The 25,660-nt window shown below is 41.7% G+C and overlaps 1 long non-coding RNA gene across 1 annotated transcript; it reads left to right on the top strand.

Moving 5' to 3' along the window:
- Positions 1-9,077: 9,077 nt before the first annotated feature.
- LOC148000941 (uncharacterized) lies at positions 9,078-14,680 on the top strand. Its single transcript, XR_015638772.1, has 2 exons — positions 9,078-9,296; positions 13,142-14,680. It is a non-coding gene; the product is annotated as an uncharacterized LOC148000941 (long non-coding RNA).
- The last annotated feature ends 10,980 nt before the right edge of the window (positions 14,681-25,660 follow it).

The raw sequence follows: 25,660 nt of genomic DNA, 5'->3' as shown, positions 1-25,660 counted from the left end.
CCAGGAGCCAAAGTCAAGGTCTCTTGACGCTGGACTGAAATAACTACACACAACACTGTTGACAAGAGAACAGGGAGACAGAGCCTCTGTAATTTATAGTTGCCACAAACCAACCATACATAGAACTATTTATACAACCATGCAGGAAAGTGGTTTATCTAAACTAGCTAAGGGAATAGATGGAAGACGCCAGCTGCTCTTGAGGGAGACAGGAGAAAGCAAGCCATGACTCCAGCTTGGCCTGTCTCTGGACCAATGGTCTAATCCTCACAGTCACTGAGTGACCCCTTCACCTGTTCCTACAAATGACAACTCCTGTGCATCTCTGCCAGGCTCAGCCCAGCAGGGCTTTGCTGGAGCCTCAGCTGCAGGTTTGGGTCTGGGCTGCAGGTGTGTGGAGAGCACTGTGCCCTTGCTGCACAGAAGTAGGTGGCTGAGTCTCCAGGCTGAGAGTCTTCGATGTGCAAGGAGAGCTGTTTCTCACTTTTCCTGAGGAAGACTGTGAATCGTCCATCTTTCTTTTTACTGGACACTGATCGTATGGCTATCAGGAGTACAGGGCCTTCCCCAGGGAACTGCCGATACCATGGGAAGTACTCGAAAGTGCTGTCCTCATAACTGCAGTTCAGAACTGTGGTTCCTCCTTCCCAGACTGTCAGAGATTGGGGACTTTGTTTCACCTGTTGCTGGTCACGTCTCTCCTGCTGGCCACTCACCTCTGTGTAGAGAAATAACAACTGTTGTTAGCTTCCCAGGAATGTACTTCCTGCTTATGATATCATGACTTCCTGGTGCCCCAATTCTCTTGTGCCTCCACATTAATCCCATATCCTCAGGTTTCTCCTCCATGACTCACCAGCCAGGTGAAGGCCTAGGAGTAAAAACGATGCTGTCAGGATCTTGTCCATTCCTCCTAGACTGAAGCTTGTGGGGAACTCAGGTGGCCTTTTATCTCCCCACAGAACAGACTCCAACTTCACAGGCACCTCAGTTCTTTCAGCAGGCTCCACCCTTAACAACACACTAGTCTAAGGCTATTTCTGACAAAGGAAGCACTTCCTGTTCTGCTCAAATTTAGTTTCGATGAAAATTGAGTCATGAGGATCACAAGTCCCTTCCTTATAAAGACATTGCACAGGGTGGTAACAATATGTGCTGTTATGGCTGCCAAGTAAAGCAGTATAGACATTGATACATCCATAGATCAGTGCTTGGCTCAAACATCATCAAAGAAGTCTTAGAGCAGAGCAGATGGGAATTAACACAAAGCCCCACTGGACAATGTATATAGAGAGAGTCTTTGGAACACTCAGCTCTAAATGGGACGCTCTCATCAATGTACTCCCATCAAAGTTCATGAATCTATTTACAAGACATAGAAAGACTATAAGAGTCAGAGGTTGTGAACAACTCCAAGGAACAGTATCTTCTAGACACAACAGGACTGAAGCACATGTGAATTTACAGAGATTGTGGTAGCACGCAGGAAACCTGCAAAGTGTCAAAATAGAAAAATCCAAGCACCGGGAAAGGGAAGTGAATTCAGGATGTTGCCATTAACGAAGATGCTCTTTGCAATGAATAGTTGTGTGTCTAGACAAGACAATGAAGGAACCAGTGTGAACAATGCTCCCAATTCAGTCAGAGAAGATCCTGACTGAGGAGATGCTTTAGCTCTCTTCACATCATGAGTAGATTTCCCAGTGGGAAGGATATATACCAATTCTAGGCTCAGGTCATATCAGTGTGGCAGAATAACAGACAAGGTATGGGTGACAGCTTTGCAAATGTACATTAGAGGAATTGATGTGGCCCTGGTCTTGAATCTGGTAACATTTAATTCTAAAGTCTTATTTGCCAGTCCTATGATCCTGGGATAGACAGATGCAATATTTTCAATTAATTTCAGTTTGCCCCAGTGGAGTATTATCAGGTCTATCAACCTCGTTCCATAGTCGGTCCAATGCCCTACAAAAATGGCTCTATGATTGAGGTTTTGTTTTGATTTGTGTTTTTGTTTTGGTGTGGGCTTTTTGACTCATTTTGTTTTGCTTTTATATTTTCTATTATTAGTTTTTGTTTGTTTATTTTGATGTTTATATTTTTAGTGGAAAGAGAGATAAGAAAGATCATAAATTCAGTTTAATAAAAATTTTAAACAGTAATAAAGATTAAAAAAGAAAGGAAATTACCAATGATTGAGATATTCTACTTCTATGTATTTTTCAATGCTAGGGAGATACTACATATGCATTTTACCACAGCAAGGCCATGATAGCCAAGATGCAGAACCAGCCTGGTACCACCTGTCACCAGATGAACAAGATACTGCACATGAGAAGAGAGAGTGTCCTCAGCCATGTGAAGGAACAAAATCCTGTCATTTGTAGGAAAATAGAGCTGGAAGATACGATGTTAAGTAACATTAACACATAAAGAAATAGATCATAATTTGTTTTTATGTGTGAAAACTAGAAAAGAAAAAAGTTAAGGTGATCTGAAGACAGAAGCAAGTTAGGTTGAAGATGAGGCAGACCTGCTATGCATTTGCTGAGTGCCCAGCTGCCCACTGCATGGGCAGTGCTTGGGTGTCTTTCATGACATACCCAGTTCCAATCTTCTACAGAGAACAGAAAGCTGAAGGCTCCCTAAGACACCTGTGTGTCTAGACAAAGTCCATGAAGGAAAGGGTGTGGACCCTGCTTCCTGATCCAGTCAGAAAAGATTCTGATTGAAGAAGAGTTTGAAATGGCTTCAAACCACGAGTCGATTTCATGTGGAAAGTATATCTAACATAGTTCTATGTATGGGTCATGTTAGTATGGCAGAAGAATGGGCAAGGTATGGGTGTCAGGATTATAAATGTACAATAGAGAAGTTGATGTGGCACTGGCCTCGAAGGATAGCATGAATCTAATAGTGTTCGCTTCTAAAGTCCTTTTGTCAACCCTTTGAGTTTGGGATAAACAAGCACAATATAGTTAGATGGCCAGATAGGTGTGTGTATTTGTTTCCTTGTAATTCTACTTAAGCAAGTTAGGAAATAATTTATTTGTATGCAATTTTTAAAATTTAAAGTGTATTTATATAACTTACTTCTTTCCTCTCCTTCTCCCAATCTCTATCATAACCCTACCTCTGTTCCCTTCCACAAATTCATGGACCCTTTAAAATTGCGCATATATGCAAATAAATATGCAAATGCAATCTGAGTACATAATCTCACTGATTCATTGATAAGTACTTAGAGGAAACACACTTCATCTCCTCTGATAGAGCACTGCCCCTCTGTGGCCAAATATAGAGCTCTTCACTCAACAGTTTCCAGAGCTTCCTAGAGTTTCTACGCAGAAACCGTTATCTCACTAACTTTTCCTTTGGCACCAATATTCCTTCCCATGGAAAGAGATTTTGTCCTGTTGAGAGCAGCTGTCACACTTTCTCTCCTATACTGAGATGAGCTGCAGAGGGATCTGGAGAATTTGCTTAAGATGACTGGACATGCCTGGGAAAAACGACCTTTTCTTTTCTTTTTTTTTTTTTTTTTTTGGTTCTTTTTTTTCGGAGCTGGGGACCGAACCCAGGGCCTTGCGCTTCCTAGGTAAGCGCTCTACCACTGAGCTAAATCCCCAGCCCCGAAAAACGACCTTTTCAATGTGATGTCTGTACCATACCTGCTGTGAGTGAGGTTTTTACAGAGCACACAGTGGGCCCTCAGGCACTGCATTTCTTATTAGACTCCTTCTGAATTCAGAACCTGGGGAGGAAGCAGTAAAAAAAAAAAAGTCAGCAAAACTGAAATAGAATAGGGCAAGGAATTTAAGGAATTTAAGATCCTTAAAAGAAAAATTGTTGGAAATAAAAAGTAGTGAATGAAAACACACAGTGGAAGGCATTATTAAAATACTTAACCACACAGAATGAATGAATAAATGAGCTATTACTGAATGGTTATTGCTGAGATTAATATTACAGATGGGGGAAAGGTGATGAATACTACATTCAAACATTACTTAGGAAGTTAAAAGAAAAATAGAATGAGCATGACTAAGACTTCTGGGAAATTCTCTAGAGATTAAGCTCCCAAAATCTTGGGGAAAAAGGACCTGATAAAAACACTAATAGCATAGAGAGACTATTCAAAATATTATGACAGAAATATTCCCAAATGTAGAGAAAGAAGCAAATATTTGAAACCAAAGGTCCTTGGAACCTTGAGTACCCATGACCAGGGAAGAACCAGTCTAGATAATATTTTAGTCAAGATTTCAAAAATACAAAGCAAACAGAAAATGTAAAAAGTTGTAAGGGGGAATATCACTCTATACAAAGACAGAAATTCCCGAGTAATATTAGAGTCTCCTTCAAAGCAGAATGATATAATTGAAGCCCTGAAAGCAGACAAATGCTAAACAATATTTCTATACTCTGAAAATTAACTTTTAGCACTTTCAAGATAAGTACGAGCTGAGGGAGCTCATGGCCATCAGGCTACAATTGTAATAGATATCAAAGGAATAATAAATACAATGGAAGAAGAAAGTCTCAACCAATGAGAGAGAGAACAAAAGATCTCTACTAAGTCTCTTTCAGGTCAAGACACCAATAAACCGTGAAGTCAAATCTTAGAATCTTAATATTTACAACCTGGAGTATAAGCTTTAACCTTGAGCATTTTAGGGGCATTCACAATCCTCTCTGTACAAGTTCAAATAAGTTAGAAAGCTTACATGCTGTATGACAACTGTGAAGGAGCCGTGGTCGCTACACTACTGTTAGATCAGACATAAGGTGGCTCTAAAGTTGATAGAGATAAAGAATCAGCTTCTATTATTTTAATTACTTGACAGTTTCATAGAATGTGTTTGGTCATATTCTCCCCACTTTACCAACTCTTCTAAGACGCCTGGCTCTACGCATCCTGCTTTATGTCTTAAGAAACACACTTTAAGAAATGTTTTTGACCCAGCATTGTTCCTGACTAAAAGAAAAACAGGGACAAAACTGGAGCAGAGCCTGAAGGAAAGGCCATCTAGTGACGGACCCAAATTGGGATCTACCCATGGGGTGTGTCTTCTGATTGTTTTTTCAGATATTAGAGTAGCTACACATCCTTGTTCATGGTCCCATTTGCTTAGACTATTTTTCCTCTTCTCTAAGATGGTGTCCACCTGTCCTGAGGTATGTTTCTTTCCTAAGATGGTGTCCACCTGTACTGGGGTGTATTCCTTAGAAACAGCAAAAATGTTGTACCCTGATTTCTGATCTAATCTGTTAGTTTGTATCTCTTGTATCATTAGGGAGTTGATATCATAAATGTTAAAAATTATTGAAAATTTGTATTAATTCCTGTGAGTTTTGCCTTTGTGGCTTCCTGTTAGACATATTTTGATTCAATGTGATGAAACTGTTTAATCTTCTCTTCAAGCTTAGGTATTACCTCCAACATCTTCTTTTGTGCTGGCTTAATGGTTATATATTATTCAAGACTATTGTAGAACGTTTTCCCTTTTCCTTCCACTATGACTGATAGTTCTGCTGGGTATAGTCTTGTCTGGCATCTGTGGGTTTTCATAACTTGTAGAGCGTCTGACCAATACTTTCTGAGTTTCATGATCTCCACTGGAAAATATACTGTTATTCTGATAAGTTTACCTTTGTATGTGGCTTGATCTTTCTCTCTTGTTTCTTTCAATGTATTTTCTTTGTTCTATAAATTTAATGTGTTGGTGGTCATAAAATACAAGGTAATCATTATAGTTCTATTTGGTGCTCTATATGCCTCTTGGATCTTGAAAGGCATCTCTCTCGTCAGACTGAAAAAGTTTTTATCTACTATATTGTTGAAAATATATTTTGTGCATTTGATCTGAATCACTTTTCCTTCTATATCCATTATTTATACATTTTTATTGGTCTACAATTTCTGTCTGGGTCTATTTCTTCTCATATCCTCATCCTTCCCTTCCTCCTCCTCTGAAGGGCAAGAGGGCTCACTCAAGTGGTAAGATTGAGTGAACTCAGACTCCAGGAATCTCCAAGACTTGAGATCAGCAGGAGTCAAGTCACTTCCTACTAATTTCAGTACCTTCTCTAGAACATATAACCACAACACCTCACTGAGAGAACCATGGGCAATTAGTCACATATTGGGGAAGAATTCTCTCTCCTAAAACATTCATTGCTGGGCCTTGAACCTGCCTTGATTCAGTCCAGGCTCAAGAATCTGCTGCTGCTGCTGCTGCCACCTCTACTGTTGATGTTGCCATGGTAGCTGATGTGAGACCCGTGATCCCAGCTACCTGTTCTCTACAAGGTGCCCAGATCTCCTCACTTCTCTTGTGAGAGCTATAACACTCCTAGGATTCCTGCCAGATTCAGAGCATTTGTCGCATTTTGTTTCACCCTCTGAGTGGACAGGAGACTATGCTCCTTTTCTTCTTCCTCTTCCTCTTCCTCTTCCTCCTCCTCCTCTCTCTTCTTCTTCTTCACATTTCTTTTTCTGAGTAACTCAATTCCTCTGTCTTCAAGACTTGACATTCTTTCTTCTAATTGGTCCACTTATTTATGAAGTTTACCTCTGTGTGTGTGTGTGTGTATGTATGTATATATATATATATATATATATATATATATACACACACACACATATAGATATATATATTTCTGAATTTTTACAGTTTCATTTGTGTTTTTTTCAAAGCATTTACTTATTAAATTTTTATATTTTATATCATGTGTCGATTCAATATTCCATCAAATTGTTTATGTTTTTGAGCCTTCATTCTAGCATTTATCCATGTTCTTTTGAGTTCTTTGATCATGTCGGTTATTGCTAAGTTGAAAACATGTCTGTGCATCATCTAAGTCACTTTTCTTGGGGTATATTACTTATGATAGCACTAATTGTATTTGCAATGGTACCTAGACATCTGGAGTTAGGTCATTGCTACTGATTCTTTGTATAGAAATATTATCTTTATTCTATGAAATTGGTGTTTGAAGCTGTGTCTACTATTACTCCAACTAGCTGTATGGGGTTTAGGTTTCAGTCTGTGGGAAAATCAGTGTTAATGTTCGAAGAAGATTTCAGAAGTAGTCCCAACTCAGCTCAAGCTAAGCGAGACTTCTTAACATGGGAGCAGAACTTCTGTAGGGTTAAAGGAATTTCACAGTGAAACTTCTGGAGTTCAGAATATGTACTCTGGCCTTTACCACAAGAAATTGGCATTGGTAGAATTGCTGATTCCTCAGGTAATGAATATTAGTGAGTTGGGATTCCCTGCATAAAAAGAGGGAGAAGAAAGAGGACTGGAAGATGTGGGGCACACAGTCCTCAGGTGAGTGAAAGGGTGGGTCTAGTGTTCCTCCCCAGAGAGGACATTTCTTTCATTTCAGTGATGAGTACACTTGGTAGGGTGACTCTAGTGTCTACTTAGAGAAATGCTGTGAACAATGAGGGTGGGTAGAATTAGTGTAGATAGACAGAGCTGAGTTTGGGGTGAATCTAGTCTCCCCGGTTGAGGATGAGGGCAAATATATTCAGTGGGCCTGGATGTGTTTATTTGAAAGAATTGGCTGCCCTTACCTGATGGAGGTTATGCCAAAAGATATGAAGGAAGGCAGGTGTGTTAGACACCATGTGTACCTTAGCAAGTAGTGGGATTGTGTGGAGTTGCTGATCTAGTGTTTCCGATTAGGGAGGGGTAATCATTGCCTTGCAGTGATGGGTAGGGTAGTGTTTTAAATCTGGTGACTCCCTAAAGTAGAAGCTAAGGATGTACAGTTAGGAGGAAGGGGTTGTCAGGGCTGGGTAGAGCTCAGTTAAGAGAAGTCTAGGCTACTCAAACAGGGATGAAGCTTTAGGGTTATTGGTCAGGGGTAGTGAGGCTAACAGCATGGGATAGATATCCCTACCTAAGGGCAGAGTATGGAAAGGGGCACAGGAAGGCAGCCAAATAATCAGTTTCAAAGCCAGGAACATAAATTAGTGCCAGAGTGATTTCCTCAGTTGGATCTTAAGTAAAATAAATGGTATTCATTAGGAAGATAAAATATTTACATTGTACTTAATAACAATCTTCCAAATACATAAAGCAAAAACTGACTGAGCTTCAGTAGAAACAGATCATTTAACAAGAACAGTCAGAGACTCCAGTACTTCACTGTTAGTAATAAATAGGAACAGTGAAGAAATAACAAAAAGAAAATAGACGGTAGCAACACTATCTCACTGTGAAGGTCTAGGTAAAGTATTACGGCCTTCCTGAGTCAGGGCTCCTATTCCCACACAAACATCATGACCAAGAGCAAGTCGGGGAGGAAAGGGTTTATTCAGCTTACACTTCCACACTGCTGTTCATCACCAAAGGAAGTCAGGACTGGAACTCAAGCAGGTCAGGAAGCAGGAGCTGATGCAGAGGCCATGGAGGGATGTTTCTTACTGCTTGCTTCCCCTGGCTTGCTCAGCTTGCTCTCTTATAGAACCCAAGACCACCAGCCCAGGGATGGCACTACCCACAATGGGCTGGGTCCTCCCACCTTGACCACTAGTGGAGAAAATACCTTATAGCTGGGTCTCATGAAGGCATTTCTACCACTGAGGCTCCTTTTATGTGATAACTCCAGCTTGTGTCTAAAAGACCCCCTCCCAGAAAGGGAATTGTACAAACCCAAGGCCCTCAACTATAGAAGTAAAAAATAAGTTTTTAGATACACAGACTCAGAACTAAAATAAGCCTGAGAAAGTTCAGATGTGTCCAAGCTTTGTGGGACAAGCTGGCCCATCATTTAGACAAAACAGACCATAAAAGAAAACAAAATGCAGAAACCAGACTAAATTATGGACATTGCTCCATGGGCCACCTGGCAAGAAAAAGAAACAGTCCCAGACCCCCCGGAAGCCCTGACCACCATGTACTTTTTGCTAACTCACTGTTATGATTATAGCCAAAATAGGTAACATACACGTATGCCTCATTTACTCCACCAATCACATCCCTGTAACCATACATCTGCTTCTATAAGCCTGCTTCTGCTCCCCAATGCCCTATAAAAACCCGTCCCTGGTTCTGTTAGGCGCGCCAGTCTTCCGAATTGACTGGGACGCCCACAGATACCTGTGTATCCTGATCAATAAAAATCCTCTTTCAGATTGCAGCCTGTGGACTCGGACTGGTCATTGGGCTCGAGGATCTCCCTCCTGAGGAAAGATTCTCTCTGAGAGTCTTACATTATGGGGGCTCGTCCGGGATCGGAGATCCTCTGCCTAGAGACCACCGACCACCCACCAGGAGGTAAGCTGGCCAGTGTTTGTCTTGTCTTGCTTTGTTCTGTAAATGCTTAGTTACTTGGCTTGGGTCTAGACCGTTTGTATTTGGGCGGGCCAGAGAAGGAGCTGAGGAGCTCGGACTTCTCCCCCGCAGCCCTGGAAGACGTTCCAAGGGTGTTTAGAGCCCGGTTTTTCGGGGCTCAGCCTGTATCAGAAGGATACATGGTTTTGGGTTGGAGGAGAGAAGAGAGAGCCGGATCCACTGAAGGATCCAGACCCTCGTCGCCTCTGTCTGAATTTTTGGATTCAGTTTGACACCGAAGCCGCGCGGTGCGTCTGTCTGTCTGACTGTTGGAATTGTTTGTCTTCTTTGTGTCCTAATTTTCTTTGAACATCTGTGGAAATTGGTTATAGGATTCTTTGTCTTAGTCTTGTTTGTCTGGGTTGTTTTCTGTGGTATTGTCCAGTGTCTTTTTGACTTTTGTTTCATTTTTGGACTTTGGATAGATGACTGTGTTTAAAATCTTGGACTGACGACTGTGTTTAAAATCATGAAACTGTTTGCTTTGTTTGTCAAGGAGTTGTACTTGGTCCTCTTGGTGCTTAACTTAGAAATAATTTGCTTGAAAAAAATTGTTTTCTGCCGGGGAGTTTTATCTTTCTCTCTTGGGCCTCCTCCCCAAGGAGAGATGCCCCTCCCTTTGCTCCCCTTGTCCAGTCTAGCTGCTGTTAACAGTTGTGTATAAAGAACTCCAGGTTAGTGAGTGACCCTGTCTGAAACAGGTATTAACAAGAGCCTGAAAGCTTTACCTTAGATCCTGAAGAAAAATTCTCCCTGTTGCTTAAACATTCACAGCTTCTAAGGAAGGGACAGCAGAGTAGAAAAATATAGGGGCTGAGGGTGACAAGCATGCAGGCCTGCTAGCAAGCTACAGGCTGCATGTGGGCAGTGGCGCAGCTCTGGCCAAGTCAGCGTAAGAGGAGTTTCAAGGTGATGAGGCCGGCCGGGGTTGGCGCTTTGACAACAAAAAGATAATATAGAGTTAGTGGTTGTTTTATGAGACTTTTGGCCCTAAAAAAAAAATAATAATTCCAGTTGCTGCCTTCAGTGGCCAGATCTTCAACACTTGCTCACAGAAGAAGAGCGTTCATTAAGAGAAGTTCTTTAAGGGAGCCTGCCTTATCTGGTGGCCCTATTCCAAGAGAGGAGTTGATCTCCAACATTAAGTAACCTTCCCTGTTAGTCATCATTGACATAGAGAGTGCCTTTGATCCTATCCCCTCAGCAGCCAGTTCCTACCCCTGTGGTCAAAATGCCCCAGGTTGGGGGGCAGAGAAGCCCCTAAAATAGTTTCAAAAAGAATCTGCAACAAACTGTGAAGAACTTTGTTTTGCCAGTCAAAATTTAGAATTCAGGCTTTGGCTGTGGCCAAGGTCAGGATTAATGTTTTCTTTTCCATGGGCCTTTAGCCCACTGAGACAGTTTGGTAAAGGGCTGCTACTGAGGTCCTGAAAGTCCCAGGTGAACTGGTTACAATTCTTTTGTCAGCCACTTGGCATCTAGCACCCAGGTCCTAATCATCTTTCCATCCTTTTGTTATTAGTTCTTAAGTCCAGAGAGATAGTCGGTAACAGATCAGCTCCCTCTCTGCTTGCTGTTCTGTTTCACAGACACAAAGCTTGTGTTTATTTTTACAACAGCCTTTTTGTCCCAAGAAAGCCTCCTGGCTTAGCTGTGTGACTAAATGCTATTTGTCCTCTTCAGTGGACCTCTATTCTCTAGATTCTCTTCTTGTTTTCTCACCATCCCACTTGAGATGCTTGTTAGTAACTGTTACAGGTCTTCTTTACCACCGAGGAAAGACGGAATCCTACTAGAGGCCAGAAAGATAAATCCAGACATGGATGGAAGGCTCCTGACTGTTGACTTGAATACCCCTGAAGGTAGGGAGTGCTCCAGGTCTGCCACCAGGCTCCAAGGGTGGGTCTCCGAGGGGCTGGAAAATGCCCCACCAATCTGGCTAAGATAAGGAAAAGATATAAAGAGAGAAAGTTACAGAAATTTAAAGGGTTAAGCTAAGTTGCTGAGAGTTAGTGTAAGTTACAGAGAAAGTAAAGTTGAAGTGTGGTTAAGTGGACAGCATCTAATAGCTATAGAGGAAGATACAGAAGATATGAGAGAGACTAAAGAAGAAAAAGAAAAAAGAAGATATAAAGAACAAGAAGCTAAAGAAGAAAAGAGACAAAAGGAAGAAGAAGCTAGAGAGCTAAAGAGGGATAAAAGACAGGAGAGGAATATATACTGGCCACAGTAGTTAGGGAACCTAGGAAGACAGTACCTGGCAACAGAAGAGAATTCCTAGCTAAAGATCAGTGTGCCTATCACAAGGAAAAAGGACACTGGGTCAGGGACTTCCCCAGAAAGAACAAGAGGGGCCTCTCCAGCAGCCCGGAAGGCAAGCCTCTTGGTACTAGAGTGCTGGCTATATACAGAGATAGAAGAGAAGTGTGGATACAGGGACCCAATGCTCTGTGCTCCTATGCCCCCCTAGTGGGGCCAATATCCAAAGACCTTGAGTGCAAGGAGCTACTGGCAACGAACAATACTCATGGACTACCTGAAGAACAGTGGACCTTGGCATGGGCCGGGTATCCCACTTGTTCCTTGTGATTCCAGACTGCCCCTACAAGTCTAAACACTACAACCCTGCTCCCGGACCCCGACCTAGACACCCCCCTTCATGACTGTCAGCAGGAGCTCACTAAAGAGTGGCATAAAGATCGGACTGATCAGCCAGCAGAGGGGATAGATGTCATCTGGTTCATAGAAAAAGATGGGCTGGGACAGCAGTGATAGATGGAAACAGAGTCATTTGGGCTCAGGCCCTACCAGAAGACACCACTACTCAGGGGGTAGAGATCGCTCCCCTCACCAAAGCCCTTGATCTGAGAAAGAGACTTAACATTTATGTGGACAGCAGGTATGCCTTTGCTACAGCCCATCAGCAGAGGGGCCTGCTGACATCTGAGGACAAGAAAAAGAGATTCTGGCTAGGTTAAGGGCCCTCCATGACCCAGCCAGGCCGAGAAAGAGACTCTAGTACACCTCAACGAGAAAGAAGATCCTGCTACAAAAATAGGCAGAGGCCATGATAAAACAAATCCATCAATGGACTCACTTAGGGGTAAGCAAACTCATCCAGACGTTTTCAAAAACTAAATATTATGTCACAGGTCTCAAGTATCTCGTGGAACAGATAGTGCACTGATGTATAACATGCCAAATGATAACTGTTTTCAAGAAAGTTGACTGTGGTAAGAGGCTCCGTGGGGAACAACCTGGATCCTACTGAGAAGTAGACTTCACAGAGATAAAACCAAAAAAATATGGTTATAAATATCTCCTAGTATTTATAGACATCTTTTCAGGAATAGGTAGAAGCTTTCCCCACCAAGCAAGAGACGGCCTCAATAGTCATCAAGAAGTTACTAGAAGAAATCTTCTCGCTGTTTGGAGTGCCCAAGGTAATTGGGTCAGACAATGGCCCTGCCTTCGTTGTCAAGGTAAGCCAGGGTGTGGCCAGGTATTTAGAGGTCAATTAAAAATTATATTACATCTACAGACCTCAAAGTTCAGGACAGATAGAGAGAATAAATAAAATTTTAAAAGAGACCCTGACCAAATTAACCATGGAGACTGGCACAGACTGGGTGACACTCCTTCCCTCTTGCTCTCTTCAGAGCAAGAAATACCTCTTCCAGATTCAGCCTTACCCCCTTTGAGATCTTATACGGGGCCTCAGCTCCCCTGACTATATTAGATGATGTTACTGAACCAACATGTCATACTAATAATGATTTGTATGCCAGGCTAAAAGACCTACAGGTGATACAGAAAGAAATCTGCTCACAGCTGACAGCAGCCTATGCTCTGGGGACCCCTGAGTCATCTATCTCATCAGTTCCAGGTCGGAGACTACAGCTACACTGAGCCCAGACACTGGAGCCTCGCTGGAAAGGACTGTACCTGGTGCTGCTGACCACCCTGACAGCCATCAATTCTCAGCCCTCACCAGCAGCGTACTAGCTGTTGGGGCTGAGAGCTAGGACCTAGAGGGACACTCAGATCTTCAAAAAGCTCCCTAGACTTAAGTGACTGGGAGGTTACTATAATGCTCACTTGAGGAGTGTGTTTTAGAAACAAGAATTTCATGTTTGCTCTCGGTTCCCGCGGAATAGGTGTAGAGATAGGCTTGATTTTTATTACAAATGATGTAACATTACATATGTTAGTACTCCTAACACTTCTTGGGACTGTGCCTCAGGGATCACAACCTATATAAGTTTAGAAGTTCTAAAAGACTTTGGTGTATAGGTTCAGATAGTGTCCAGAATAGAATCCTGATGCTAAAGACTTAATAATACACAAAAGAGAGTTGAGAATTATTTAAGGCTATCTAGGTGCTACAAGGACAGCACAAGGACATCTGCTGTTGCCCTACAATGCAAGGCTTATAGAGAATTAGGAACTGCCATTGACTCAGATATAAAAAAAATAAAAAAGACTTTTTAGCTGACCTCCAAGAACACCTAATCTCCGTCTCAGAGGAAGTCCTTCAAAATAGGAAAAGATTAGACCTGATATTCCTTAAAGAAGGAGTCTGTGTGCTACATTAAAGGAAAAATGTTGTTTCTATGCAGATCAGACAGGAATAATAAGAGATATAGTCTTTCAGTCATTCAAACTTTTGTGCTGAGACAACAGTATCAGATGATAAAAAAAAAACAAAAAAAAACAAAAACAAACAAACAAAAAAAAAACCAGAGGTACCTTAACCAAGTTGAGTGGAAGATTCCACTCAAGGACAAAAAAGAAAATGGGGGAATAAAAGACCCCCTCCCAGAAAGGGAATTGTACAAGCCCAAGGCCCTCAACTATAGAAGTAAAAAATAAGTTTTTAGATACACAGACTCAGAACTAAAATAAGCCTGAGAAAGTTCAGATGTGTCCAAGCTTTGTGGGACAAGCTGGCCCATCATTTAGACAAAACAGACCGTAAAAGAAAACAAAATGCAGAAACCAGACTAAATTATGGACATTGCTCCATGGGCCACCTGGCAAGAAAAAGAAACAGTCCCAGACCCCCCGGAAGCCCTGACCACCATGTACTTTTTGCTAACTCACTGTTATGATTATAGCCAAAATAGGTAACATACACGTATGCCTCATTTACTCCACCAATCACATCCCTGTAACCATACATCTGCTTCTATAAGCCTGCTTCTGCTCCCCAATGCCCTATAAAAACCCGTCCCTGGTTCTGTTAGGCGCGCCAGTCTTCCGAATTGACTGGGACGCCCACAGATACCTGTGTATCCTGATCAATAAAAATCCTCTTTCAGATTGCAGCCTGTGGACTCGGACTGGTCATTGGGCTCGAGGAGCTCCCTCCTAAAGAAAGATTCTCTCTGAGAGTCTTACAGTGTCAAGTTGGCATACAAACTAGCCAGTACAGGCCTAATGGAATGTTAAGGCCAAAGTAAAATGTTAAGGCCTAGATAACAGTTACCTGGCTAGGCTGTCATTATAGGGAAATTTTCTCTGTTGTTACTAGGAACTTTCTAATGCCCAAGGTGATTATTTATTCTAACCTCTTGGGAACCATCATGATAGAATCAGTAGAATTGCTTTGTATAGTTACTCACTATAAACTTGGACCTGAACTAACCACCCAGCAGCTCTTCCTGCACCTGTGTGTAAGCTTTTACGGTATTAGCTTTTATAGCCTACCACGGGCATGGACCCCTAACATAAGAAATACAAGAAAGTATTTAAAATAAGATTTCCATTTTGAGTAGGGATTGAGTAAAGTTTAAGTTTCCAAGCCCTCCTTGGGACTGACATACTACTTGGCAAAAAGAAACATGAGTGTTAGACAAGTCCCATCCTGGTAGACAAGTGAAGACATGGATGTTAGAAAAGGCAAGTCCCCTGCCACAGTTGAATACCCCAACCAATGGGAGCAGTGTACAACAATGAGCTGTCCCTAAGGAAATCTTCCTAAATCCTGATTGGTGGAAAAACTTGGCACAGGCGTTTGTAGATCTCAGGCTTTAAAAGGCCTGGAGGACCTGCACCTGGTGTTATGGTTCAATTCCTTAATCAGGGCTGTGACCCTGGCATATGCTCAATGAACTATTCCTGTCTGACTGAGATTGGTGTTCATGGGGTTTGTGAAGCAATTCCTGGACCCCAACACTCATAAATATCCATTCAGCCAAGAACATGTTCTTAAACATGCAGGGCCATTCTTCAGAATAGGGCAAATTCCTGGTCCAGAGAAACTCCAAGGATATGCACAGAACTTAGGTAAGGAAAAAATACAGTGTGAATCTCACTCACATCTGTTTAACAGCATAGACGCGTTTGGGGGATGCTTTCCCAGCGCATCAATAGGCCAAACACATGTGTCCACCTTGCCATGACCCACTCTGCTCAGGACTGAATGTGTTTGAGGCACATCTAAGCTACATCACTGTCCACAGCAGTTTTACATGGATGTCAGCCTTTGCCTGTTTCTCCTTTTGCTCCTTACTCTTTGCAAGTTCAGTACACTGTGGCTAAAATGTTTACATTGATTCAGTAATCCCATCAGCTTCTGTTAGTTCTAAGTTGAAAATTTCTACTTCAGGAGGGTGTTTATATGGAGAAATGAAGCTAAAGGGCAAAGTTTTGAACCTATGCGGTTCAAAGTTTAGATGAGGGTGAAACTCTACAAACACGGGAAAGAGGCATTAAACTAGATACATATACTGTGGTGTCTTCCTGATGTCTTGTGACTAGGAAGAGACATAACCACTCCGCTGAGGTTTGTGTACAGGCTGCAGGTGTGTGGGGAGCACTGTGCATCCATAGCACAGAAATAAGTGCCTGAGTCTGTGGTCTGGGAGGAGGAGATGTGCAAAGAGCTTCGTCGTTCCGTTGTGACTGTCGTGGATGTCAGTCTTCCACTCTTCTTTGTCCCAGAAGGATTGTAAAAGAGGCTGACAAGGCTTCCCCCAGGACGTTGGTAAAACCACTGCAGCCTGGTTGCTGAGGTGGAAAAGTTGCACTGCAGCTCTGCATTCTCTCCCTCCTGCAGAACCAAGGACACAGGACTCTGCTGCACTTGCTGCCCCTTCACCCCTGATTAGAAACAGAGAAAGAGACAGTGATGACTGTCATTTCAGTGCCCACAGTGCCCTGAGCACACCCATGTCCTCTGAGAAGGTGGGAGCTCTGCAGGACTCCTAAGCTGCTCTCTCCACCCCTCCATGTGCTGAGCCAGATCCTCTCAGGAGCCCTGAATGCTGACAGCCAGACTCACAGCAAACCTGGGTGCACAGAAGCCCCAGCAGAGAGCGCAGCAGCCTCTTCATGGTGCTTGTGTGGCTGCTGGAGACAGAAGCAAGTAACCAACCCCTGGGCTGTGGTGTCAGGGTGGCTGTTGAAGTGTCCCCTCCTCCTGCAACCAGTCAGCTCCACCCAGGAGCCCTGCAAGGCCACACCCTGTTGAGTTCCCTCCCAGCTTTCAGAGCCTGAAGCTCCTCCCAAACCAGACCTGGCTGAGAGTCTGGGTGGAGGAGGTGAGGGGAGATGGTTCTTTGATGATATTGGGACCTAAGACAATGGAGGAAACTCTGAGGAGGAGGGGACCAGTTTACCCTAAGAATAAAGTGTCTGGACTGTATCAAGAGCCTGAGGAGTGGTGTACAAAAGAACAACTGAATACTATATCCAGAATATGGGTGCATGCTCTGACTAAAATGTTTTCCTTGCCCTATAAATTGATTTAAAGGAGATTCTCCAATCACATAGAGTAACAAGATAATAATTATTATGTAATATAGATTTAATGATCTCCTTTTCTTGGAATAGATAAGGCAGGTGTATTTGGTCACTCCTTTTACAACCCAAGTTTGTGGTAAATAGTGTTAAAGGGCCTGTGAGGAGGAAGTGGGAAGAGAAAACAAACCAGTCTGTAAACTCCTGAGGAACAGAAGCAAGAAGTGCTGGTGTGCTGTTGCACTTGGTGATTGCACAGAGCAGTGTACTTCCCACTTGTAACAACGGAAGTTGCATTTTAAAGTTTTTCAGAACATGACAAAATCCCTGAAAGTGCCCGAATGTCTTATTGATCAATTCTCAGGTGGTTTGTGTGCAGCCTGCACTCATGACTCAGTGCAGAGAAGCATGCAGCTGCCTCAGTCTAATGATCAGGAGAGTTTTTTATCTTTCCTGCACTCAGTCTGAAAACCCCCATGCCTGATACAAGTTGACTTCCTGGTGTGAGCTTCAGGAGGCAGTGGAAACCCAGGTGAAGGTGTCACACATGCAGGGAAGGACCCTGAGGGACTAGGGATGAGCAGCTGCCCCTCAGCTCCAGAGCAGCTGCTGCACATGCACAGGTGCAGCCATCATGCTGGGGCGCCCCTGGGCTCCGCACCCTCCTGTAGCTTCAGTGCTGTGTGCAGTTTCAGAGCCACAGGAGGGTCTCTGTTCAGAGTGAAGCCACACAGTGTTCTTTCTGTGAAGATGGACTAAAGATGGGTGACAATCACAGAGCTGTCCAAGCTTCAGGATGCCCAGCAAGGTCACCAAGAGGAGCAGAAAGCAGCTGATTCCTGTCAGGGATTCTCTAGAAAACAAATATAACCAGGACACCACCAGTGCCCAGAGAAGAGCACAGAGGTTGCTCTGAGCTTGAGGAGATATTGGTTCCTTCACTACAGGGAGATTGAAGGGACTGGCAAGAAGAGCAATTCTTGGCGATGATCTTCCTCTTGTATCTGAGATTTTTCTTCCATTGCTAAAAATCCTCTGACTAAAATATGCCTAGTCAGGACTATGGCCATTGCAGTAGAGTACAGACGTAGATTTATCATAGCCTACTTTATAAGGATTCTTAAATGCTTTAACCTTCCTTCTAACCCATTGACCGGAGGTAGGGGAGAAAGATTGTTAATCAGATAAGGAGATATGCAGCTGTTTAGAAGTAGTTCTTTGCGGAGATTGTAATCTTCATTTTCAGAATATGAGCAGTCCTGTCCAAAACATCAAACATGAATCAGTAGCTGCCATCCAAGCCGTAGCTGCAGTTCAATCAGCAAGCACCCAAACATGAATGGTAGCAGCAGCCATATCCAGAAGAAACCACAAGGCTCCATCAAATTGGCACAAGTCTTCAGAAACAGCAGGAATACTATGAGATTTTTTTGGCAAATCTCTCTCTATGAAGTCATGACAATCAAAAATCTTTGGAGACCAGCAAAGTGATGTAAGGCATAGCAATGCAAGAGCATTTTCAGTAACGACCAGTGAAGCATTACAAGGTAAACTAATGTGAGAGCATCCTCTCACTGTCTGTGGGGTTATATTTATACTCTTCCTAAACATCCTTCACACTCTCAAGCATCTGCTCCAGGAAAACATCATATGCCTTCTCACAAGACGGCATCCAGAAAAACACACTTGTCTCAGCAAAACATCCTCTCATAAGACAGTTTCCAGAAAAGTATCACATGACACAGTCGAGTCTCCAAAGAAACCAGAAATTACCACTTCAGTAGGGAAAGTAAGTTTTTGTATCTTTCCTTTAATCTACAGAAAACTCATTTCCTAATTAGAGAACAGTGTCCTATAGAGAACAAATTTCAAAATAAGTTTAAAATTTTGATGTGCTTCTCACTGTCTGGCTCTCACCCAACATGAATTAGAGTTACTTGGGAAAGGGAAACCTCAACTCAAAAATTGCCCCCTTGAGGCATGGGGACTGACTCACTTGTGATCCTGGGCTGTGTAGAATAGCGAGCTGAGCACGCCATGGGGAACCAGCCAATAAACATCATTTTCCCATGGCGCTTCTTTAATGTCTGCCTGGATTCCATACCTAGACTTTGTTTAATGATGGACTACAGCCTGTAAGCTGAAATAGACCCTTTCTTTTCTAAGTTGGTTTCATCTCAGTTAACAGGGACAGTAACTAGAACAGAAATTGGTACCAATTCTGATGGACCTGACCATGTGAATTTTTATGTCTTGAACTATTTTGTATATGAACGGTAGAGAATTTGGAGCTTCTGACCATGCTTAATGAGATGTGGGAATATGGAAGAAAAGAATGTTAGTGATGATCCCTGTTTGAAAAGTTCTGAGGGAAGCTTAAGACTCCCCCATGGACTCTACTTGGAATGTCTGTGTGGTATTTTGAGATAAGAATCTATGGCTTCTGGTCAGATAGGACTGAAGAATCAGCTGTGAAGTGAAATTTCTGCTTTACTAAGATAATTAATGCTGGTTAAGTGAATATTAAAAATCACCTATGATTAAGAAGAGACAAGAATAATTAGAGTGAAATTTAGAAAGTATTTCCTCAAGGTTTACACACAGATGTGGTTCAGAGGGGACCCAAACTGCATCTCAAGATGGCAGCCAAATTTCGTCAATAATGTATACATGTCTTTCAGAAAAATACATAGTGATTGAAGAGGTCATATAGAGAATTTGAGGTTTGGTGATTTGAGGTAGAGTTAGAGTCCTTGAAGATGCTGTAAGAGGGTCTTAGTAAATGGGAAGCTTCAGTGGTAGTGGAGATCCTAGCATAGTACAGATGTCATGACTTCTGTGGGGAGCACCAGGAACTGCAGTTGATATAAAGAAGAGCTTGTTCATATAAGCATATGAGACCAGCAATGCTTGCAGTGGCTTGGAGAGTCAGAGAAATTGAACTGCCAGTCTCTTTGGAACCGGGAAGACCATGAGTGAACTCCAGAGGCCAGATACTTAGCTCCATTATTTGATTTGCACTGGGGAATGTTGGGATTTTCTTTGATATGACTGTAACTGTGCCCTGGTCCATCATTTTTGATTCTGCAAGAGAGTCTGAGTATTTTAGAGACCAAACAACAAATGTAGGGCTTTTAAAGTTATACCGTGCTTTATATCATATTAGCAAGAGATCTTAGAAATAACAAGAAAAGAAAGGCCATGTTTTAATTATGTTGCCTTTGTGTGTCAAATTGAAAAAGGGTCAATTCTATGGGTCAGTGTTTTATCAACTTGACACAAACTAGAGTCACCTGGGATGAGAGAAACCCAATTAAGTGTTTGCTTCCTTATGATTAGCCTGTGGGCATGTTTGTTGAGGTACTTTCTTGACTGGTGATTAATCTGGAACTTCCTAGCTCATTGTGGACAATTCCACTCCTGGGAAGGTACATGGTCTTAGCTTGTATGAGAGAGCGAGCTGAGCAAACACAAGAAGCCAGCCAAAAAGCAGTACATCTTCCTGGTTCTGCTTTAACGCCTGCCTGGAGTTCCTGCCCTGACTTCCTCAATGGTGGCTTGTAGCCTCTAATCAGAAATAAGAGCTTTCATAAACAACTTGCTTCTGGCCCATCGTTTGTTATAGCAAATGGAAAAGTAGCTGGAACATTCATGTATCAAGGAAAAGTTATATTTTCTAAATTTAGCTATAAATTCTAAAATGTTAGGATCTAAAGTGTTAAACTTGTGACTTTAAAATTTTTTGTGAACAGAAAATGTGCACAAAAATTTTAGTGTGAAAAATACAATATCTTGATATATTAAAGGCATTTATCAGAAATATCACAGTTCAGAAAACTATAACATATTTTATTGCTAAAGTTCTAAACATCATCAAAATGCACCGTCAGTAGAAATTCGACTGATGCTACTACATCAGGATTTCTTTTTTCCCCCCTCCCAGGAAACATTAAAAATGTACAGTTACAAGAAGACCCAATTAAGAATTATTGAACCTAAAAAAGAATTACAGAAGTAAATCAAGTAAATAAAAACTATTACAGCAGGCCTGAAACTTACAATTTCTAGTTTGCTGCACTAATTCAGAATTAAATTCAACAGGTGTCACACTGATTAGGGACTAAGTTAGCCATGGGAACGTCTCTTTGCCATTTCTCTGACGTGTCACTGAGTCCTAGGAATGACGCCTGTCATAGTGTAGGGCTGTCAACAAGAGACTATTCCAGTCTTGAACAGCAGAGGGCGGCAGTCATGAGCATCACCTTCCATTTCTACTGCCACGATTGTAGTTCTAGTGAGGGGTTGTGTATTAAATTATGCAAAGAAACATAGAAGAATCAGAATAGTTATTGTAAACCTTGACAGGTCCATTCAGTGAGGCAATTTTGTAACAAAGGCAGCACACAAAAGACAGAAGCCCCCTCAGACAGACCAGAGGGGATGGTATGATCACAGTGAACAGTGAAACCAGAAAAGAAAACTGGAGGAAGTCAGGGAGGGAAGATAAGGATTCCAACACTGGAAACTATTGGGAAATAAACTGACTCTTGAGTTAAGCAACCGAAAAAGAAATCACAATAAAAAAACTGTGGCAAAGGCTGTAGAATCTTGGCGACACCAAAGTGTACAATGAAAAATACATTGGCCACGCAAGTCTGTGAAACTCAGCTATTCACTTCCTCTAAATCCAAAATACTTTTTATGGCCACCTTATCATCTCTTGGAAAATTAAAGTCGTAATGATTGGCATCGGCCAATCCTAAGTGTGGGTAAAGGGTTCATTAAGTTGTGTAGACTCGGAGTTTAGTTAATTTTGGTGTGTGATATTTTTATTTATTTTCAAGACTTTCTTATAATAAAGCTTAAAAGCAAAATAAAATTGTAGTAACAGGGAATTCGGAGAGAGAAGGCTTTCCATACATTTTAGTTTTAAAAACAATATAAAACTCAAAACCATGCGGACATCCCTGAGGGCTCTTCTTAGGCCTACGACTCAAAGTAAGAAACTCTGAAGCATGAACTTTCTAATCCCACGTGGAAGTTTTTAGATCATTTATCATCTAAATGATACAACAAATATTTTAATGTATCCGTTTATCACCTTAATATTCATACCAGTGAAAAACAAGAAATATGGACACTGACCTTTTACATAAGGAAGGCGAGTGATCAGCTTGTACAGCCTAAGCTAATGCATAACTTATTTATTATCCCATTGGAGGTCACTTGGGTTGTACCCATCTCCTAGTTGGTGGGAAGTGTGTAAGTACAGGTATTTTTGTGGTTCATGGTCTGAGGGTCCATTGGATATATGTGTTAATCACGTGGTTGGATCATATGGCCGTTCTGGTTTCAATTTTTGAGCAACCTCCACACTGGTTGGTACAGTGACCATACCAGTTTATAACCCCTCTGCAATGTATAAGGACTTCTCTTTCCTTACGTCCTTAGTGGTGTCTGTGTTAGTTTTATAATAATGACTTAGCTGAAGTGACATTCATTTGACTGAAGCCTTCATTTGTGTTTCCCTGAGAGCTAAAGTGATTGAAAACCTTTTATAATACTTACTGGCTATTTGCATTGAATTTTTGAGTATCTATTCAGGTCATTCATTCATAAATTGGTTAAATGATTTGGTCTTCGAGTTTTCTTGAGAAAATACCTCCACAATTTGATCTGTAGTGAGTCTTTAGGCCATGTGCTTGGTTGAAGATTGGTGTGGGAGGGCCCAGCTCAGTCATGTGGTCCTGGATGGAATAAGAAAGCAGGCTGAGCATACTGCATGGGGCAAGCCAGTAAGCAGAACTCCTCCACAGCCTCTGCATCTGTTGTAACCTCCAGGTTTCTGCCTTGATTTTCGTAGGTAATGAAACATAAAACATTTCCTTCCCATGTTGTTTTGGTTACAGTGTTTAATCACAGCAATAGAAAATTTAACTAGACAACCTTCTAGTGTCCTTTTCAATTCTTCCTTCATTAAAGTTTTCTTTGGGAGATCTTCCACCTGTTGTTTATGCATTTTTTAAGCCATAGTGAAATAATTTTTCTTGATTTACTTTATGCCTGTTTTTTTTTTTTATTACTTGCACACAGAAGGTGTCTGGTATCTGTATACTGGCTTTTGTATCCTCCACCTCCCAATATTCCCTTCCTAACTTAATTTTATTTTTTTCGTAGTCCATTAATTCCAATGAAGGCTTTTTATTCTCTCGTGGGTCTGGGGCCATTGATTGCAACATGAATCTTTCTTCCACATTGTCTTTCCATTCTTAGAACTGCTTTTCTCATACCAACTACCTTCCCTCTGAAGTCTGACTTTATTCTCTATGCCCTGTATTGAATTCATCTTTAAATTTAGTAGTTGACCAGTCATTTTCTGGAACTTAAGGTGTTGCACCTATCATTTATTTAAAAAATCTAAAATATAAAAATGTGAAAATTAGTAGTTGAAGAGTTATGAGCTTTGGGTATAAAGTTATAGTTTTCACATTTCTTATGTTTCTGTGATGTTATTTGCCCATGTGTTGCTTTGGAAACCTCTGAGAGTTTGCATTGAGCAACCTACTGTTGAGGTGGGGGAAGGGCAGAAAGAGTAGAAATAAGAGTAAATAAATTTCTAGAAATAAAAAGGAACGGAGGCAAAGATAGGGGGAAAGCAGAAAAGAGCAATGTACTCAAACATAACAAAAGCAAAAGAAATAAAATAAAACTTCCCAGGAATTTAGAGTTAAATTGACATGGCAATGAAAGTTCAAAATGAAGTTAAATGAATGCGAGAAAGGAAGCGATGAAGGTACTACTAACAGCGTAACAGAGAGATGGAGAAGCACAGTTGACGGTAAGAGAGAAGATGACATGGGAACAAAGTTGGAGGTGTGTATGAAGGGGGATAAAACATTAGAAAGGTTCATTAAACACAATTAAGTAAATGCACTGCTAAATATTCAGTTTTAAAGAAAGAAAAAGATGACGCTTTGGGTAACGTTTTTGTGCTTTAAAAACTGGAGGAAGTAGGCTCTGTGCAGGAGAGGGGACTGTCTGGCGACCGCTGTCTTTTCTTGGTTTCTGCTAGCGCTCAGTCTGTTTTGTACTCGTACTTGATATCTACCAGAGACGGGTTTTTCCTTTGTTTGTTTGTTTGTTTTTAAATATCTTCCTTCTTTGTATACCCAGAGCCTCTGCTATCCACAGTTAGCTTTGTTCTTCCATGAGCTAGGCAGAGTCACTCATCCAGGACTCCAAGATCATATTTCCTGGGTTGGCTATTGTGCTAGATGTGGGGGTATCCTTGAGTGTGCTGGGAATATGAGAAAGAACCACATCACTGAAATCTATGCAAAGTGCTCCCCCCCTCTCTTTCTGTGGTGTGTGTGTGTGTGTGTGTGTGTGTGTGTGTCTGTGTGTGTATGTTTTATGAGCATGTACATATATGTGCACATGAACATGGATACAAGTATGTAGAGGCCTGAGGAAATTGTTAGATTTTTTTCAACCACTCTCCGCCATTTTTTTTGAGACAAGTCTCTCCCTGATGCTGAGCTCACTGATTCTGCTGTGCTCTCGGGTCAGTTGAGCACCAGTGACCTTCTTCCCTAGTGTTCAGATTGCCAGAGCTTGCCACTAGTCCTAGCTTTAGTTTCAAAATTTTGATTTCAATTAACATAACATTGTACCATTTCATTCTCCCTCTTTTCTCTCCAGCCCCTTTTGTATTCCTCTATCCCCTCTCAAATCCACAGCCTCTTTTATTCAACTATTATTGTTACACACATGCATGCATTCATGCATGCACGCATGTAAGCATGCACATACATGTGCACATACACATCATATGTATGTTGTATGTATGTTGTATATTTATATATAACATGGGAATAAATATATAAATATAACCTGGTGAGTCCATTGAGTGTTGCTTGTGTGTATAAGCCTTTAGGACCGACCATTTGTACTAGTTAGCTTTACTTTGAGGTGATGCTGGGGACTGAAGTAAGGAACTCACATTTGCACATAAGCCCTTTGCTGACTGAGCACGTACCTCTTGTCTTTCAGGTCTCCTGTGTACTATCATGTCACTTGATGTCGGGGAACATCAAGCTACTAAGCCTGTGTCTTTTTGTCTGGAACAAGATGACAAAAAGGACAAGCGGAGCAAAGCATGTGGGTTGTGGGCAGGTTCAGCTAGGGCAAGACAAAGACAATGGTTACAGACAGACAAGGGACAGGCTAATAGGTAAGGATGAGCAATGCTTTGTATCAAATGTAGTACCTGCTTAATAACTACCTTCATTCTGTTTTCAAAATAGAAACGTATCCCAGTCCACTGGATGCAGAATAGGAAGCCGGGTAAGCAAAGGTGCGAGACCCTAGACAGTTGGAGGAGGGAAGCAGTAAGGGAAGGCTAGTTTTACTTTCCTTTAAAAAACTTAACAGTAGAATTACTCATTTGATCTGAAAGTAATTTAATAGTTTTCCCATCTGAATAAAACCAACACTAGATTATAAAGCTGTACTGAATTGTGTTTTCCTTTTTTCTACATATACATTTTTGTCACAGGCAGTTT

Source organism: Rattus norvegicus, chromosome 15, assembly GCF_021556685.1.
Source record: "Rattus norvegicus strain SHRSP/BbbUtx chromosome 15, alternate assembly SHRSP_T2T, whole genome shotgun sequence".
NCBI classification, from domain to species: domain Eukaryota; kingdom Metazoa; phylum Chordata; class Mammalia; order Rodentia; family Muridae; genus Rattus; species Rattus norvegicus.
Note: the sequence above shows the minus strand (reverse complement) of the source record. Positions and strands in the feature narration are given on the sequence as shown.